Source organism: Rhopalosiphum padi, chromosome 2 (assembly GCF_020882245.1).
Source record: "Rhopalosiphum padi isolate XX-2018 chromosome 2, ASM2088224v1, whole genome shotgun sequence".
Taxonomy (NCBI): domain Eukaryota; kingdom Metazoa; phylum Arthropoda; class Insecta; order Hemiptera; family Aphididae; genus Rhopalosiphum; species Rhopalosiphum padi.
This window is the reverse complement of record NC_083598.1, coordinates 38566782-38588941: the sequence shown is the minus strand read 5'-3', so window position 1 is coordinate 38588941 and position 22160 is coordinate 38566782. Positions and strand designations below refer to the sequence as shown.

Sequence of the window (22160 nt, the reverse complement as noted above, 5' to 3'; positions counted from 1 at the left end):
AATACATACTTTAAATGGATTTTTTTAACATATTGTATGAAATTATTAATATCCAAGTTATTTTTTTACGCTTATAACCATTAGATAATAGTGTTGTAAGGTGTTAATTTAGGTAGGAGGAATAAGAAATTGTAAATAATGTATTGCGGTCATTTCGTAATTAAATTAATAAATTTACAGTAGGTAATTGTTTAAATTTTCGTTCAGCGTCGTATGCGTGAAAAAAAAAATTATTTTAATTTATCTACTTTATATACAGTGTTGAGCCCAGATAAGTAGTTTGTCATCTAGATAAAGATAATAATCTAAAAATCTATTTAGATTTTAGATAAAGATAAAAATAAGATCAACTAAAATTATCTATTTATTAGATAAAAGATAATAGGAATTTATCTAGATAAAAATCAGATAAATTAAAAAAAAAAAAATATTTTAAAATTAAATTTGTATTAGGCTTATCATGTACACAACATTTTGTGTTTATTTAAGGTGTTTGAAATGTGTTTCAATATTAATATTGCTTCTATAATTTAAAATTTTTTTTTTTTTTAGAATAAAAAAGACAGGTACATTTTGAAAATCAAATGTATTTATTTCTGCTTTAAATTGAAGCTATTAACTTAAAAATGATAGGCTGTACGTAATCAATGGATTTGTTTTCAATGAAATAATTATTTGTTAGTTATTTATAATTTCTTAGAAGTTAGACTTTCCACATTTCAACCTGACATAATTAAATTTATTTTAATTATCCACATATCTGCCAGAATTTGGAATTTTGTAGTACGAATGTGACAATAGAGTACAGGCTAATGACTATAATGATTAATGACTAAAGAGTAATAACTAATAACTAATAAAAATATTATATTATAATAGAAATTATTATTGGCCTATCATCGTTGTCCACGTACGACGACGACACGAACGAAAATAGTATATATTACCAGAAACATAAATTAATAATATTAATAATTCAAACAATTTCTACGACAAAAAAAATATCTAGATAAATTACAGTAAATGGACTGGAGTTTTCATCTAAGATAGATAAATATATAACATTTAGATTTTTATCTAGATAAGCCTCAACACTGTTTATATACCTACTTGAGATATTTTTTGCGAAACTATACTAACTTTTATTTAAATTATCGTTTAATTATCAGTTGATTGATGAAGTGTTATCTTATAATTATTGTATTCCTTTTGTTTTCACGGTACTTCAGGGTTCAATTAATCGTTTAACCGATCGTAGTATTGCACTACTGAGTAGGTAAATAATATTATATTAAGTTTAAGGGACTTCATTTGCTCTTTAGAGGTTTTACGTGGCTGCTGACTGGGAGTAGTGGCCGAAAATCGTCATATTGAGACAGGAGAGCAAAATATCCGCTTGTTTATGAACTTCACACACACATTTATATAATACATACTCGTATATATCATTACCGGCGACATAATTTCCGCAAACGTAATTCAATTAACAGCCGGTGCCATTTATTTTACTCACTCACCCGTGTTCTAATAGAATTCTTTACCATGTTCTCATACGATCCTAACATTCCCATCCACCGTCTCTAAAACACACCCATCCGTATTTAATTTGACTAAATTTGTTCGACTGTTTTGGCACGTTCAGCGAAAACATTTCCAAGTGGGAATGACGTATAATACAAGCCCGATAGAACAACAGGCGTTAAATAATATAATAATACACAAATTATATTATTGCGTATTTCGTATGTGATTCAAAACTAAAGCATACCGGATTTATCACTGAAATACTCGTATTGTTAATATTATTGTTATATTATTTATCGCTATAATTATTAGAATATTGATTGCGTGTTATTGCGGTAAAATCTAGTTCACTGGGGGAAACTTTATGCAATGTGTGTAAAACGCATTAAAAAAAAAAAAAAAATAGATTTCTATTACAATTTACAAGTCAGAAATTGTCATTAGTCACACGGAGTGATAAATACTGGAAGTATGTTTTATTAGTATTCCTACAGAAAATATTGCAATACAAATATAGATACTTTTTTAACGTAAAAATTTATTATTTAATTTAAAATTTTAGGTGGAATTTTATGGTTCGATTTTCATTTTTGATGATAGTTTTAAATATAGCTAATTGGGTCTTCTTTGTACTTTAGTAAGGTCAAAATCAATGAAATATTATAACTATTTGCGTATACATATTATTATTTCGATGTCGTTTTTATCGAGTACAACAAAATTAATTATACATTTTTCCCAATTTTAGAAGCTATTGTAACCATCGCTAATAAAATAGTGTATTAAACTGTATGTATAATATAATGACATAAAAAAATGTACTTATAACGTATATTATGATCAAAAATAAAAATTAATGGTGACTTTCCATAAAATACTTTAAGACGATAATATTTCATACATATTACTCGTATTATTTAAATATAAAATTTTTATTAGAAACGTATTTAAAGTAGGCGTTTAGTCTAATTTGGTTTTATTACAACAGATTTTTTTCAATGTTTAATGGAACAAAAATATATTTTTTAAAAAATTTAATATAAATATAAAATAATATCTTTGTATAAACGAGGAAAATATGAAAAATCTTTTTAAGGGTTTATTATTACTAGATTATGTATAGTTGAGTTTTGCATATTCTGATCAAGAATATTTTTTACGTTAATTCAACAAAATAAATTTTAATATGAACTAATATTAGTATAAATTACATATATTATGATAATGAATTATGCGATCGATTTATAATATATTTTGGGAACTTCATATAAATAAAATATGCTCAGCATTTTAGAATCTGAGTAGACGATAAATTTATTGATTTTACAATGATGTGTTTTTAATTTTTATATATATGTACCTACATAATAAATTAGGATAATTATAAATAAATAATTATTATTTTTATTTATATTATAAATATTTGATGAAAATTTCAAATATTTACGAATATTTGTTTTCAATTACATAAAAAAAACAAAATCAATTTTGTCGAAAATTGGATTTGCGTAAAAATTCCCGTTTATCCTTAATTTTTTGTTTGTTTTTCTTGATTTTAAAAATAAGGCCTGGGAATTCAAAGTAGAAACTAGATCCATCAATTTTATATTCTAAAACACCCGCATTTTTAAAAATCGAAGCATTAGATTGACAACTTATTGTGTACTAATCCATAAAAAAAAGACACATATCAAGATAAAATAAATACATTTATCGCTCTGTTCAGAATTTAAAAAATAAAAACACACATTATTGTAAAATCAATACATTCTTCGCTCCGCGTATAATTTAAATCAAACATACACAACTGTGAAAAATTAAAACTATTCTGTTGTATTGTAAATTATTTAATAATAATGAAGTCCCCCCACAAAAAAATTTATAATATATACAGTATATTGCTGAAAAATCACCGTAAGTAGATTTTGAGCGTAATATTTTTAGGAAATTGTATTTAGATTGAAACAGAACGGCTATAACATAGGATAAGACGTGAGATTTTGGTTTATGTTGAGATCAGACAATCGTCGTGATTTTCGGGGTTAGGCCCATACCACGCGCGCAAATAACTGTTTGTTTCGCTACGGGAAGGTTTCTTGCATTGATCCCGTTCACTTTATCTTGTAAATACCGAATACGTGTTTGTGGATGTCGTTTTTCTTTATTCGACGAGCATCTTCAGCGAATAGAAAGCCGGCGGCAGAGATTTTTGTTTGGGTATTTGCGTATAGAGCGTTCAATAAAATAAATCATCATTCCGTCTACTCTTTGATTAGGAAATATATTATTCTTGTAGCCGGTCGGTATGTCGTTGTAGATTTACAATTCCAAACGGAACGAGCTGCTGCAAGTTTCACCTTGTATAATTGAATCACCGCAATGACGTGTGATTTTCGTTTTGTTTTCGGGGCGCTAAAAGTAATTGGAAAATTGAAAGAAAAACATAATTTTAAATTCTACAAAAAGTTTTCTTTGTACTATATATAGTTTTTTATTTTAGTAGATTTTCTACGAGAGAAATATGATGAAGTTTTTTCATATTTACTTGTAACACTTAAAAATATATTGTGTTTACAACTAGTGTCAGCGTTGTTGGGTGGGGAGGGGGTGAAAATGACATTTTTATTATCGTTGAATAGTTCCACACTGAATATAATTTTAAAATATCAAAATATTGTACTATTATTTAATATATTTTTATCATTATTACGAATTTGTTTCGTATAATATTTTATGAATTCGATTTTTTGTAGGATTTACGACTTGAAATTGTTATACGGTTTCTCTGTGGATTTTGATTCGCATAATTGATTGTGTTTAAAACGAGGTACTATAGTCTATAATAGTATAATATATATAAATTATAATATTATAAACTTTTAATATCTTAGAAATGTTTACACAATGATTTTTTAAAACAATTTTTATTTTGGTACAATGTATTCATTTTACGACAAAGTTATTTTCAGAATTATTTTTAAAACCTATAATACTTGTATGATAATATATTTTTTTTTTTTTAAATTGATTAGAATTTAATTTATAATTTTGGATATTAGGAATTTAAACTCCTAAGTATTTATTAAATATAGTATATTATATAATAATATATTGTCAATATTATATTTCTTCTTGAATTTATTTTACAAGCACTTAGATTAAAATAAACTTTCTGCTAACTTTATTATTATATACAGTAAATCATTCATAATCGTTCTTCGAGATATGCAATTTATTGTTGCTTCAAAATTTGTAATATGATAAAAGCTCGAACCAAGATGTATATTAATAATAATAAATAAAGTATTTTTATAACAATTTAAGCTCCAGGAAAGGCAATTAAAAAAAATTTTCGAACATTTTTAAACTTTACATCTAATCAGTGATAAGTAAATATTTATTTATTTTGATTTAATCTCTAATTTTCAGATTTTTAAATCTATTAACCAATTTATTAAGTTGATTATGTTAAAAATATTTAAAGTAATTTAATTTAATCTATTGTTCAGTAGTGTTTTTTTATACTTAAGGAAATTGTGTATAGAAGATTAAAGTGTTCTCTTTTATCTTATCTTTTAATAGTAATCTCCGACATATAAGTAAGTGTATTGTTTATACCTAGGTATATTTACATACATGACATTTTTGAAACTCACTCTCTAATAGAAAATAATTTTAAAAAATAAATAAAAAAACAATATTTTAAAATCAACAGATATTTTTTGCTTCTTTCAAAAACTAAAAACTCTCATTTTATTTTTGTAGACCAATTCGTAGATTCGGTGACAATGTGTGAGTGAAATTTAGAATATTTCAGTTAACTATTTTAAGTAATATTTTTATGTATTTTGTTTTAAAAATAAAAATAATAATAGATTAAATTGACACATACACACACGATGTACGTTATATTTTCGTGGAAACGAAAATTAGACTTCACGCAAACTTATAAATATATTTAATATTTATCACTTTACTTTATAGTCTAGGTGGCTCTACGTTAAGGACGTGCATACAATCCATTGCATTGCTGTATTTCTGAACGCAATTCAGCCATTATACCAACCTGTAAATATGACGTGTTATTTTTCGTGTTAAACGAAGTAAATAGCGAGCTTGAATCTCCTTTGATAATTCCACAGTACCACAAACAGTTTGTGTACACAACTGAAATGTCTACCAACTTACATCTCACACGGTTGATATAACTAAGTATAATACTCGCGATCTATCGACAGAGTTGGAGAACAACAGTCACACAAAATAACAGATAGGTACTACAATTTAATATGAAATATTATTTAACTTATATAACAGTACTGTATTCGATCGATTCTCTGGCCTGAAGGGATAACCGTCTGTGCATAATATTTAGGTAATTCGTAAGTAGATTATAATATAATAATATATATTCTTAATATTATATATATGTTTATGCACATTACCGTCGAAGTTGTACCAAAAGAAAAAAAAATATTGCATTTGAAAAACAAACATTTTGCTCAGTAATAGGTATAACCAAAATGCTTTTTTTTAAAACAATTGTTTATCTCCGTATTTTTCACTGACTTTTTTATCGTATTATTCTCGAAATATAAAATTATAATTGTTCACCACTGTAATAAGTATATATTGTATATTTTATTATATGTGTTCGAAAAAACGTATTGAAGAATATTTTAATTGGTTGCAAATTGTAATCTATATATATTGTAGTAATTAAATCATCGATTTTTTAACACAAATGTTTTTCTAATTAAACAATACTATGGTTATTATGCGATTGGTAAGTAAAGTTTTAACGTTAGATAATGTATACCTTCAGTAGCGGTATATTAATTGTTGAAGTGCCCTACAAGTTAAGGTGGAACATAATAAAATAAAAATATTCGGAAAAATGTTGATATTGTTTATTCACTTTTTTTACACTCAAAAACTCTGAGTATTAAAAAAGTTGGGTGTCGTCCATAAGCGGGAAACGCACAAAAGCAAAATTATGAACTTAATCAGTATTAGGTATCTGAGTAAAAAGTTGTTCACGATGACTTTTGTTTTTCGTAATTTATTATTGTAAAATAAAAACTAAGATACTTTTAAACTTTCAAAGGTATAGAGGTTTAAAATTTTTATCGCATCATACATATTACGAGTTCAAATTTAACGGGCTTAAATATTATTTCTTACTGAACGAGTAAGTAAACATAATCGTTAATTACAAATATTATACATTATGTACATGCGCATAAATCATTTACTTATATACCATTAAAAATTTGTGTTATAATATAATCATGTCATATTATAATATAGTGAGCGAGGGGACGTTTTTATATTTATAATATAGTCTATACGCGATTATGTATTTTCAGTTTCAAATTGTGCAGAGGGACTAGCTGCGTGGAAAATCTAGAGCATTTTCACCGGACCAACAGGTGTTACTTATCATAAACATAACATTGTTTTCAAGCATTTTATTAATAAGCTTATTCGATAAAAAAAAAAAAAAATAGAATACTCGTCTCGAACAGGTTGTTTTCCAATCGATATAAGATAACGCGAATTGTCGTATATATTAAAAGTGTATTCGTTTATACGATTTATCCCGTCGCCGACCTCCGGACTGCCGTGTCCGCCAATAACGGTGTTCAGCGCACAGCAATAATATCGTTCGATCGTCGCGTGCGCCACCATCAATAGTCGCAAAGCAACACTTCTACGTCCGTTGTACAGACCAACGCCGCGCACTCACAAAAAACGACGTAAACGCACTCGGTGCAGACACCGCGTCGTTCGATTTACCTCATATCATATAGTTGCGGTCATCTCGGCCTGCAACGGGCTAACCGAACACTGCAATCGCGGCATACCGCCGAAACCGAATCGAACTTCGCCGGGTACACGCGAACGTATTATTACACAAACCTATGATTCCGCGGCCGTCTGCGCTGCATACAAATCGCCGGCGGCATAGACTCGGGGCGCTGAAATGTCTCACGTGCGCCAGTAATTCGACCGCCGCCGCCGTCGCACTCGTATTCCTCGAGGAAAACGGAGAAATGGAAAAAAAAAAAAAAAACGAAAAAAGAAAACGAATCGATTTCCACGCTTTCCGCTGTCGTACAATATGCCGTTATGGCGTTTCGCGTGTATATATTACACGGGCGCAAGTCTAATATAATATAATATAATATATATATATATATGTCGTCGCTGGTCGGAATGCTTTCGCGGTGAAAAACCATTGTATATCTCTATCACGTTGCCGCGGTGCACGTGACTTTTGGACGACGTCGTCGCGGCGGCTGTGTATAAGTTTTCCTTTTTGCCTGTCGCTGCCGTCGTCGGTGGCGGCAAGTCCGTCCGCACGCTCGTGATACGACATTTCTTACGCGCGGAACCGCGAAGGCGTGTGGAGGGCGCGATGTTCAGACTTGGCCCTCCGCACTTCGTCATTAGACACACACGTGAGAGCACGTTCTCAGGTTAGTCTGCACGTGACGGCAGATTTCCCTTCGCCGCGGTTTACGTTTATTTCCATTTTTTTTTCTGTTTTCCTGTTTTTTTTTTCAACTATTACATATTATCATTATTATTATCATCATCATCATCATCATCATCATCATCATCATCATAATCATCATCATTATCATTGACGTGTTGGTACATTTTGAGAGATCACTACATGATCGGTCGTATACATATTTTATGTGTTTCGTACGTCGTTTTTGCGGGAACAAATTTACAAATTAAATAGACGCGCGCGGATTTAGTGTGAGGATGCATTGTCGGATATATGATCCGAATACGAAATTCATAAATCGTCGGAAGACTTAATATGTAAAAAAAAAAAAATTGAGCCGAACAAATTCGCGTATAATATATAGGATTATTTCTACGTGTTTACGTCAGAACGCTAATATTATAAATGGATATAGTGTATATTAAATATTATTATATTATTTTGTAACTTTGTTTGTTCAAAAAGTACCAACCTAAGCAGCTGTTTTCTCGACGTTTTGCATTGGAGGATAAAATGAGTAGGTATAACATTTATTGATCTTAGGACTGAAATAAAAAGGGACCATAGCATCATCTTTCAAATAGTCATAGGTCCACCTTAGATAATGACTAAGGGCTAAAGCATGTTTTCATGAAGAGTATATACATTTAAAAATTCAAAATGAAATGTTTATAAAAGTGAGTCCGCTTGTAAGGTTTTATTACGGGTCATAATATAGCTTTGAACGGGTCAGGTAGTTAGTACCTATATCATATCCATAACCTCATAAGCAATCAAGACAATAATTGCTTTTAATATTGCGGAATGATGTTTAATATTTAACATACTATATAATAAACTAGAACTGAGAGGGTTTAGTTCGTTCGCTAGAGTTCGTATAGTAAGTACGTTTCTAAATTTGTCAGTAAAATAATTCTGCTGAAGTACCAATGCGTTAGTTTTATTTTAAATTAAAAATGTTTTGAATAAAAATTTCTTTGAATAAAGAAGAAAAAAAACTTCCATAAATTTTAATATAAGTAATATTTGGATTTTTCTTTAATCCTTAATTTAAGGTTCAAAAACTTAAATTAAAAATAAAATGATTTTACTATCTTATAAACATACATAAGGCGCTAACGTTTGAAAATATTACAGGGTTGAACTGAGCTACCCGTACCGTTCTTTTAAGAAAACTTTGAACCAATGGACGCACTGAATGTTATATTGTTTTACTGTTGCTTTGTTACTATCTTTGCAAAAAAAAATTGTTTTCTACTAAACAATTAAATCAATAAATTTAAATTTAATCTTAAAAGGTTATTAAAATTGAGTTATAAAACTTATAGAATACGCTTAAGCCCTTTATAGGGACATTAATTAACCATCTTATATCGTGGTAGATGTAAACTTACAAAAACAAATCGAGTTATAAAGTGACTTAGTTATTACATAACAGTAATAGTATGTCATATGTGTATAATAATTAATTGGCCTTTAAAAATAAATGATTAGACTGTTAAAATCGCAATCGTTTAATAGGAAATATATTATACCATAATTTATAATAAACTACTTGGTAATTTATATTTTCGTTTTTATAATCACTTATAGTATAGTCTATAATATAGAACCAATGTACAATCAATGGTTACTGACGTTACTGTCGAATAAATTATGATACAGTTATTTTATAAATAATTATTCAGTATTACTTACACATTTTGAAAGAAATTACAATGTGACATGAACAATAAAAATTGCTTTCTTAGCCATTAAATACTTTGTATTATATAATGAAAACTAATTATATTTTTTGAAATTGTATTAGATTTTTTTAATAAATGTTACATAAATAAATAGAAGGAAAAATAGTAAGACAATATACTGCACCAATCATGTGTCTATAGCAGCGGTTCTCAATTTTTTTCGTTTTAGGGCGCCCTTTTGGAACTGAATTTTTCTTATAGCACCCCTGATAAAGCCGATGACAATTTTTTTTAGATAAAATAATCAATAGAACATTTTAAATTTATTTTTGGATAACATAACGATTAGTGTTGCGGCGCCCTGGGGGTGCTTTGGGAACCGCTGGTCTATAGATTAAACATAAATAATATAGGAACTATGATGAGATATTAGACAAATTTGACCGAATAATACTAACACGAAAAAGGACAAAATTTTAACTAAGTATACAATATAATTTATGGTATTTAAATTTTAAATTTTCTAAGTTAATCTGTATATAATATATACATTATACAATAATAAATACTTTGTTTATTTTTTATTTTAGATGTCTACTGATAATTTGTCCACTGGGTTCTTAATTGAACAAATGCAAAAATAAGCTAAGACGAGTAAGTTAATAATTAATAATTAAATTTATTATCCTAATATTTTATGAGATGAGTTTATATCAGTTACAATCGTGGGACACCTATAAAATATTTTCAAACAATGTTAATACAATTAATCATTATTATTACTATTGTCGTATAGTTTAGACAAGCGGTATAGTCATAAATAAATAATTTAAATTTAAACCAAACTATAATCAGATTAAACGATTAGTAAAATAAACATAAAATGATACATAATATAATATTGACTAATAAAAATACATTACTTTTCTGTACTAAAGGTAAAGTTTATTGGTCGTAAACTATTGTTGCACTTGAAATTCTGTGAAGTTCCTCTATTGATTCGTTGAAAGCCCGGATTGGACAGGATATTATGATGTGTTTTGTCGTTTGAGGCGGATTCACAAATATAAGAATCCCTTGTATCTCATTTGAACAGTATTTATCTGCTTAAGTCTAGTATTGATTCTGTTTAATTCTCGTCGTTTAGCATGAATCCAAATACTATGTCTTTGATCGATTGCTGACTAAAAGTGAATGACGATCTCCGCATTTCGATCTTAAGTTTTGATTTAATCGGAGTGATTTTGGTAAATTTCATGGATGTTATATACAACAAGGATTCTTTGACGTAAGTCTCAAAATATGAACCAAAAGAATATCTTTAGTGAGTATTCGTCATGAATTGGGAGTTTGTTCTTACACATTTGATTTATTCTATTTTAGTGGCCATCGCACATCGGTATGAGGCGCGTTATGTTACATAGCACTATCAGATATTAGTTTGGGAGAGTTTTTACTAAGTAATAGAGTTAAGTTGAATACTCGTATTTTAGAAGAATGTATACTATTTAGCCAGATAGGAGCAGCATATTGAATGGCAGAGTATAGATAGATATATTATAATTATTGTAATTAGAGAGATAGACTAAAGCTAATGATAAGGAAGCCTTTACTTAACAATATTATGTATTAAATACTATAATACTATAATACTATAACGTTGTGCGTAATAGTACTTAATTATACCAATTGCAATCAAGTATCTAGTTCATAATTAATTAGTTTTATTGTATTGAGCTTAATAAAAACAAACATATATGTATTATCATTATATTATAAATTATAATCAATAATCATATGTTATGAAATGGTATTATTTTAAATTTTATTTAATTTTAATTTTAAACGTTTATATTAATATATTATATATTTTACGTTGTAGCATTTCGAGAATATATAATTTACCTATGGTTTTCTAATCAAACATTAAAATAATATCATAAAATATAAAACACGTTGGTGATATGCTTTTATATTTGTAATGATTCAAATCATTAATTTAAAATACATAAATAATACGTTAATTTTGGACATAAAAAGTTATATACCTAAATGTGTATGAGTAATTTTTTTTGCATGTGCTTATATAATATAAAATTATAAGTGAATATTGCACGTATATGTTTACACGTTAGATTAAAATACTTGAAAGTATAATTTAATTATAAATAATTATTAGCCATTAAGATTCCTAATGGTTATTATTTTGGACTAATGGAAATTTGGTATTAAAAATAATAGAAATAATGGATATAATAACATTGACAATTAAAAGTAATTAATTTAAATCCAATTAAATGCATTTTATTTTTGAAAAAAACTCAATTTCACAAAATCTAACAGTAGACGCGTATATCCGCACTTGTGTACGGCGGTTTTATATGCTGTCTAATTGAAGATAATACGTACAGACCAGGTACGGCACAACAAAACAACCACGATAAAATATGTTAATAATAATAGACTGTATTCCGTAAGCACATATATCAAATAATAATAATAATAATAATAATAATAATACAAATAGTCCCACTCTAATTTAATATAATATATTAATGTTTAATACTAATACATATTTAGTGATTTAATAACATAATAAATACATACATAACAAATATAAAATTAAGTCTGACCTGATCAGCGACAGGAAAGTACACCCGAAACGTATCAAAACCGGATCACCGTTGAGCCATATTGTCATACCATGAACTATATTATAATAAGGTAAGTTCTAACGCGGTAAATTACATCCGGCGTGTAATAATATAATAACCGAACCGGCGAATAAAAATACCGAACCAAGTAATATAAAATATCCGCCGAACCGCGTTGACGCACTATATAATTATAATTTTGTATGGTACACATCGTGTGTATTGTGTACAAAACACGAACAGCGAATAATAATATTAACGTACTATGTACGCGGCGTACAACACGAATAAAAAAATAATTAAATGGCGTCGGAACGACAACAACGACGGCGATGCATCGGATGATCGGTCCTGTGCAATGTCGTCGTGTTGCTCATGCGACCGGTGGAAGCACCATCAGTTCATAAATTCATCGATGTCATTGATATCAAACAGTAACAAAATTATATAAAATTAATTTAAATAACCATTTAATTACAAATGTACCATTCGATAAATATATTTTATATAACTTTTTGTTTAGTATATAAAAATAACAATTACGTAGAACAATATTCAATTTTTAAAAAAAATATTTTTATGCGCCTTAACTTAAAACTTAAAATTACGGTAAAATTTGAAGTTGTCACGATTGATTAAAATATTATTAATGAATTATTTTGGGTTTTAACTGGTTAAAGATTTTATAATTTAAAATAATATTGATCTGACTTCAATTTCATAGTTATATTTAAAATATCCCTGAAATCTTTACAACAAATGTTTTTATAGATATTTAAAATGGCAAATCATAGTTCATTTTAAAACTGTGTTATTGTAGTTACTATGTTATTTCTAAATTAGTACATTTTATTTACAATAAACGGTTTGTAGTTATTGATTGAAATTTAGTTCATATTCAATCATACTATATTATATTTTTTGAACTTATTATAATAATTAATTTTTGTGTTTGTTCATTAGTATTTATGTTTATTTATTTTTGTATATTACGAGAATATTTTTCAATTTATTGATATATTTATCTATATTTTTCTGTATAAACTATAAGTTATATTTTTACTGAGTTTTTAATTCTAAAACTTTTTTATTAATTTATTGCGATTTTCTTAACTTTGTTTTTAACATATTTGAATACATTATTGAAAGATAGAATAACTGTAGGTATTAAGTTATTCATATTTTTTCAAAAATAGGTGAATTTGGTTATTATTAAATTTATATTAAAATATATTAATTTTGTTTTATTAACATCTATAACAAACACATTTAATTCATATTCTAATTGATGACGTCGAAGTTTTAACTCACGTTTAATGTTATAGTTCTGTATCATTATAATATTTCTCAAGATATAAAACTTAATAAATATATTCAAATTGACTTAAGGATATTTTTTTAATTTATTTGTATTAAAATTAAAAGTGTAATGTATAATATAAAAAAAACAAATAAAATAAGTATTTGTTATGTTACTTTTTAAGTTACATATTTATTTAATTTTGTCGTTGATTCTGATCAAGAATTTATTATATTTTTAATTATAGCTACTTATAGAATTTTTATTTGTAAGCAAACACAGCCGCAGCCTGTAATGAATGGAGAACATATAAAAACTGTTTGAATTACAATTATCGATTTGTTAAGTATTGTTTTTACTATTTTTCTTATCACTTTAGTTAATTAAATGAGGAATAGATATTCAAAAAAATCTAGATATGAATCAAAGTTAAAACGCATATTTGTTAGTTTGCTTCAATTAAAAAAAAAAAAAATTAATTTGCTATTGTAACCAGTTTCAAAATCAAAATATTATGGAATAGATTAATAAAAATATAGATAACATAATATGGGATTCCTTTAACTATAATAATATTTTCATTTTATCACCATAATTGAATTATAATATATTATTATGTTTATTTATTTTGACTTCATAATTAATACAAACATAATAATTAAAGATAAAGTATAATATTATTGACGTTTTTTGCGATCCGATACATAATATCTCGGAATAATATTATTATAATTCCATAAATAATTGTATATTTTAACTCGTTAGTATAGTTGCGTTATCAATTAAATGATTTCATCAAGTATTTAAGTATCAGAGTTTGTTAAAAAAAATTTAGGATATAAAACTTCTGAAAAATTAATAACATTTCGTTATTTTATTTAGACGACCAAATTATACTATTAAAGTTGTAATTTTTATTCTACTTATAGAGATACCGATTGTACTTATAGTTACACATATTTACCAAGAGGGTGTGGTCTCTTTTAAATTAGCATGCCACCTCTCACGACACGTAATCTAAGGGTTCCCGCGGTTTTGACACCTTTCACCAACACAAATCTCCACTTTCCCTTATGGCTTTCCGAAGGGGTGAGGCATACGTTTTCTGCTCTCTCACTCTCTATATCTTATTCTATCACACACTCTCTTACATACCTACTCATTTTTATTGTTATATCTGTCTAGGTAAGTTGAAAACACGCACGTGTGTTGGTCATGTCGACGACTATATTTTCCACTGCACTGCGGTATTTACTTTTATGCACACATTTTTTTAAGAACGTTGTATTTTATATTTGCTGTAAAACGCTTTAAAGGACGGATATATATATATATATATATAATATATTAATATTATATATATATATATATATATAATATATTAATATTATTTATCAATTAATTTAATTCGATAATTTAGGTGATTTAATCAGTTTTCGTTTAAATCACTTGTTGGCTGTCATTAGATATTTGATAAAAACTGATGAATTTGTGAATTTGTGAATTTGTGATGATGTTTGTCATATAATAGAAAATCATTAAAGATTAATCTAATTCAGAGGTTCCTAAACTTTTCACGGTATGACCCATTTTGGAAAAAGTTTAAATTTTAGTGGTTCACAAAATACTAATGACCTTTTTTCCGTTTCATTGTTGATAGCTATCTTTGTAATAACGTTTGATATGATAGTGTCATAGTAACATGTCTTTGGTATACGTATAATCGACGCACATGATGATCAATGATAATACTATATATTTTTAAGTGACATATAAAAATATTATATTCATGACTCTCAGTTTGGGAACCTCTGGTGTAATATATATAGTATATACCTTTTGTTGCATTGGATAGTGTCTTAAATTTATTTACTTATTTTTCATTATAATATAGTATGATTTCGCATAAATTTTAATAATACAAAATATTATATAACAGAAGTTAATCAATTTTTATATACGTTTAAAATTATGGATGCGTAAATAAGATATTCACTGTAAAATAAAGCAATTTCCATTGCCCAATTTAAAGTCAGATATATTTATTTTAAAGGTGTATATTGAATACTACAAGCTTGCCAAAAAAGTGTAACGATATAAACCAAGTTGCTTAAAAATAATTGTCAAACTTCATAGTAATATATCAGTATTTATTCAAAATAATCGTTTTTACTCGATCTTCAACCTTGGCGCACCATAAACTCGAGAATTGTATTTTATAATAAAGTATTTGTATTTGTTATAGGTATTCTTACGATATGTTTTTTCATGATTGATATCAGCGTACGTGGCTCATGTTACAAAAATATATTTACGAAATAATGGTAGAACTGAATACAGAAATATAGACACTGAAATCAGCTCATGAAAATTTAATGAGATTTGAGTATAAATTTGAAGTAAATATTATTCGGTGTTAAGTTAAAAAATCTAATGACATTGTTATAATATATTTAAAATTAATATACGAATTGAAACTTATTTATATGTCATATATGATATACTTACAACAGTAGCATAATAGATTTTAATAATTTTAATATGTTATGTATTGATATTAATTTAGTTGATGTTATACAATTGCATGCTACTCGAAATGTCTTATTTATCTTAAGTTATATAATACTTGTGTTTGTGTGACTAGTAACTGTTTAAGTTTTCAAAATAACTATTATATATAAATATATGAAGTATTGAATAATACGTCAATTCTATGGTATGAGTTGTGGTTTTCTTTTGCTATTTTAAAATATTTTTTATGCGTAAAGCTTGTAATCGATCTATCAAACTTTATACACGAATCGAAAATTTTTGAGTGTATGATAAATAATAAATCATCGCCTATATAAAATTATGGGGTATTCGTTTATACCCCATACTTTGTTATCTTTGACAGAGAAAGCACGAGGATATAAAATTACTAGCTATAGTACATGATTTAGAAATATTTGATGGTTTATTTTAATGAACATTACGTGAATGTTTTCCATTTTAAAATAATGTGATACCATACAGTATTATTTTACTCAATTATTTGAAAAAATTAATGTATCTATTTTTCTCGATGCTTAGTATGAAATGTTCTTCAGTAGAATGTATATATAATATATATAATTAATCAACAATTTATATTTAAAATTTTTCTATTTATTATTGATATTATATACCTGTATATGAATCCGTAGAGTTATGAGTATACCATTTAAATAGCGAATACATATTTCTATAATGACGGAAAGCAAAACTCTGCTGGAGTGGATATTTTCTTTTCTCATAAGTATACAAGCGAAACGCCATTGCTTTAAAACTTAATTAGTGTACAAATATAACTATAATAGATCAGTTTAAATGGTACGTTGGCGAATAGTCCACTCAAATTAGTGGACTATCCGGCTTTTTGTTAATATCATTTTCACAAGTGTGTTTCAATTAAATAGCTTTCGGTTTACAAGTCTGGGTCCTTTATGTTTATCTACGTTCTCGTTTAATTATCATACAGCTCCCTTAGTAAAATTATGTATCACATACACGTCTTCATTAGTTGGCATTTCTTGATTTAATTTTCAGCGGGATTTTCGGCTGGCTCAGGGCCAATATAAAAGAGGCTTACAGGTTTGTACGGCAAATGATGAAACTAAACATTTCAATAACCACTATAAGGAGCGTCCTTATAAATGATAAATTAAAATAATAATAAATTCAACAAAATAAGCACAATATATTAAAAGTGAATTTTAATTATTTCGAATAATAAATAATAATATTATAGATTTTGATTAAATTAAATATGTGGTTCTTAAAATTAGTTATATTCACTTATATATCTATAATATTGTATAAATTGGAAATTTATTAATATTATAGTTTATGTAAGTATAATATTTTTAAATGTACATTAATTGCACAAAATTTAATATGATTCTTTATTAAACAATTTAAATAATCAAACTGTTGTTTTAAAAATAAAATATTTTATAAGAAGATTAATATATACAATTAATAATATATATTAGAAGAATATAAATATATTTTTAAAAAGTAATTTAACTATTTTTTATATATGTTTAGTTAATTTAGAATTAATTATTGTTTGTTTATATTTTTATTAGAATTTAGAAGTAATAAAAATACATTTTGTTTTAATAATTAAATATTTTATTGAACTTTTAATTTTTGTATAAAAAATAAAATTTATAATTATTGAAAAATATATTATTAGGATTAGTGATTACTAGCTTAATTGGGACCTATATCTATATTTTTATTGTAGTAATATTTTAAATAATATTTTGTTCAATTACTTCGAATACTAAATAGATTATTGTGCTTATCAAAATATTATAATATTTGAATCAGTTTAGAATGAATATTAGTCAAATAATTTTTTTTAAACATATTTTAATTATTTTAATTTCCAAGTGTATGTATATATTTGATTACTACTTATAGATTACAGTATGTAACTAAATCTTTGTACAAAATAATTCCAATTGCAATTGTGTATTAAAAATTCAGATTTAATCCGATTGAAATAATTATTTTTAATGAATATTTATTATTGTTTACTTTAAGGCCTCCGTTAATTTATTTAGATTTTTTTGAACTCTAAAATTATATCGAATCATATTTTTTATCATTATAACTTTATTTATTTCATACTTGAAAATAATTTGAATTTACTACAGCTTACCATTTTTAAAGATTACAGAAAGATGCATATTATTTTTGAGTTAAAAATTTAAAATTGTTATTAGTTTCACATTATGTTTTGGTAAGAGTTTTATTCAATTTATACGTTGTTTTAGTTTCTTATTATACGTATAATTATTTACAACTATATGGGATATGGATAATATTAAGTGTGCAATTACATCATATTATTTTCTTAAGTTTTAGGAATTCCAATAAACTGTAATATAATATTATTGTATTATCAATTGAAATAATAAACTAGGGATCACCAATTAACATTTTTGGAGCGTCTCTAGGAATTTAGGGAGTTTTTAGTGACCGTATTTAGCTTAAATTTATACGTACACATCAATGGTCTATCTAAAGAGAGTAAAACAAAATCTTAAAATCAAAAAATTTAATTTAATTCACTATCAAAAAATTTAAAAATGGTAAGCCAAATTTATAAATGTGCAAAAATCGTAAAAATTATTGTGCTTTTATTATGATAGGCATTATTTTGAATAATTGGCAATTTTAAATTCAATTACATTATTTTAGTATCATAGTTATTAATATAAATTGTACAATTTAATTCTAAAAATATTTTATATATTTAATTAGTTTACTATATAAATATTTTTTACTACAATAAATGCTGAGAAAAAAATACAAAAAAATTTATCGGGGTTTTTTTAAACAATTTGTTTCCCGGGATCATTAGATCCTAGGTCGACATTGTATACACAGATAAATTCTTTAAATACTGCTGGACATAAAATATATTTTAAGAATGACCATTTTACTTTCGAGTGGCCACTGTATTCTTATAAAACTATCGAACGATTACATTTGAATCAACGTACCTACTAATTCTAACAGTGTTCTATGGAATTTGCAGGCTTGATATAACACTTTTCAACATTCCCTAATACTATATAATATATATTTTATGCACGCACACTTGCTGTGACAATGTTATAGAACTCGATATTCTAACCCGAATATTTTGAAAATATTAAGCGTATTTTTCTTAATTTACGTACAAGTGTTTTATGGCGTTTACGAGTTCTAACATAAAGTAATAAACATTCGATCGAGAATATTGTACTCTTATAATATAATTAAGATTCACAACGTGGAAGGGTGTTTATTAATGTCGAATTCGTGTTGGAATCGCGTGGTAATGGAAATGACAGTATGGAAATGACTGTAAGTTAACACTGATATACCCTTTTCCTATAATACATCATATATATACGTGTTTGTGATATTATATTATTTATTGATTAAAATATTCGTTATACCTACTTTACACTAACTTACTTGTACGTTTTACAAGTTTGAATTGAATGTAGTTTAATCGAATAAACTTATAAAATCGTCAAATGGGATGTCGTAATACAGTGGTGGTTTTTGAGAGGGTTATGATGAAAGGGGATATTGCTCTCTTCCCCAGTACTTGATTAATTCATTTTAATATGTGAATTATAAGTATAAAAATTTATATTTATGAAAATTTTAAAGAGTAAATAATATTATAAATTCTTTTTTTTACCCTTAAGGTCTTGTAAAAATTTTTACTGTTGAAATAATAATATTATAATGAAATCTTAAAGAAAAATTTATTACGAATACCCAAGGGTTTAATATAAGAATAGTTCCATAACGGTTTCATAACAACAGTGTATATTAACAATTAAAACACTGGCATTTGAACTTAAAAACAAAAAACTTGATTTACTTCTTAAGTGACTTTTATGTGTGTAATGCTTCTGTGACGTTACATATATTAATATTCAATTTGGTGGGCAAATATAAATACGAGTATATGAAAATTATTTACTGTCGCATCGCAGTCCTGACGCATTGCGTGGTGTTGCAGTATTACAGAGATTGCAATATTGCGGTCAGCAGCAACTAAAAACCAACGACACCGTCAGAATCCTATTATATCCGGTCAACAGTTACTTGTCGCTGCAAAAAATATTTTTATCTACTGTTTGGATTTTTTTTACGAAATGTTAGTTCTAACCATTATTTTTTTCTGCAAACGAACCGGTTCATAAAATATGTATCTTATTTGAAATATTCGTGATTTCGTATACAACGAGTTTATTTATGTATTGTGTAGTACCAGCTAAAATATTATATTTATTAAATAATGTATGACTTTTTTTCCAAGTAAAGTACAATTTTTAATACATTTTTAGATTTTGAGGGTAATGATAAGAAAAATATATTGATTTTACAACCATGTGTGTTTTTGTGCCTTAGTTAATTTTCTTAGTTAGTTCTTTAGTTTTATTTATCTAGTTGATACTCTTGGGTGATCAAAATTGATACATCTTTTTATAAATCACTTTTTAAAATAATTAAGAAAAAAAAGGTATGCAAGTGGGTATCGCTCGCTGCTGTGTATTAGAGGTGGAGAGTAGGTAACTAAAATGCATGTGTTAAATTTGATTGCAATGACGTGTATCATTATATACGACATACGATTTTGAACGAAAATAATTTGTCAGTCTATGATATTTTATTTCCTATATTTAAATTGTAATATATCGTTATTTTACTCGATTTCGTAAAAAATTAAATTTTATACATTCATACAATTTTTTCTACATTGACGCTGTAATTTTTTTTTACAGTTACTCGAAGGTAAACTTGGATAACCTTGTATTGGTTTTTTTCCCTTAGGTATAAATCATAAACATTTTACGAATTTTCAACTTCAAAATGTCTTGCAAATTTTTCGCGATTTTGATATATTTCGTAAACATTTGAACTTTAAATGCTTATAATCAAAAATTATGAATAACAATTTTTGTTTTTTTTTTACTACGATAAGCAAAACTTACAATGAACCTTGAATTAAATTTTAAAGATTTTTTGGATAGCCAATTTTTTTTTATAGTTATTTCAAAAAAAAAAATATCTTAGAAAAACTGAAAATTTCAATTGTTTATAAGTAGCTTAAAAAAGATCAAAATATTTTGAAAATATAGTATATAGATAACCATAATATAAACATTTAGTGAAAATTTCAAATATTTACAACGATTCGTTTTTGAGTTACAGCAAAATCAAAAAATCGATTTTATCAAAAACTGATTATGCATAAAAATTCCTATTTTTTCGTCACTTTTTTATGGTTTTTCCAGGCGCTTTTGAAAGCTACTGGAAATTTTTTACTTTTAACCCCCCAGAGTACCAATTAGATGAATCCTTTTCAAAAAAGGGCTGAAGTCAAAAATCAACTCATTATTTCCACTCAAAAACGTGATGACAGAAACACATACAAAAAAAAAAAAAACATTATAAGATCAATACATTCCTCACTTAATTCAGAATCTAAAATATGTACATTAGTTAAAATGTTAATATTAATATTACTCAAATAATATTGTTTAGTAACCTTCATTACCGAAAAGTTGGACTGTTTTGATTTTTTTTCTATTTATATCGATTGTCGATAAAGATGTTAAAACTGGAACTAAAAAAAAATTGATTCTGAATCGACAAGTCATTTTTTTTTTTATCACTTAAGTATATTACAGTACTAACATTCTTATCTGAATGCTAGGTTACTCATAACACAAAGGTATACCATATAATAATTCAGTGGTTCAGTTTTCTTCGAGGTGTTGAACCAAATGTTTTAAATTTATAACATATTTTAAAATCCAGTAGAGCATATCTGAGGGTTGATCAAGTTGTACATTGAAATGGGAATCAGTGAGCTATGATAGGAGCGTATAACAATTTATCGGATACCGGAGAGATATTACATTTTTTTTTCA

General features: G+C 26.2%; 1 protein-coding gene across 2 annotated transcripts in view; it reads left to right on the top strand.

The window, feature by feature from the left end:
• LOC132922858 (uncharacterized) overlaps positions 1 to 22160 on the top strand; it is a 139805-nt gene that overhangs the window by 7013 nt on the left and 110632 nt on the right. Inside the window, exon 2 of one of the 2 annotated variants that reach the window (XM_060986576.1) lies at positions 10323 to 10386. The exons of the other annotated variant lie outside the window; for it this stretch is intronic. The gene's annotated coding sequence lies outside the window, so the exon portion shown is untranslated. The remainder of the gene's footprint in view (positions 1 to 10322; positions 10387 to 22160) is intronic. 2 annotated transcript variants of the gene reach the window in all.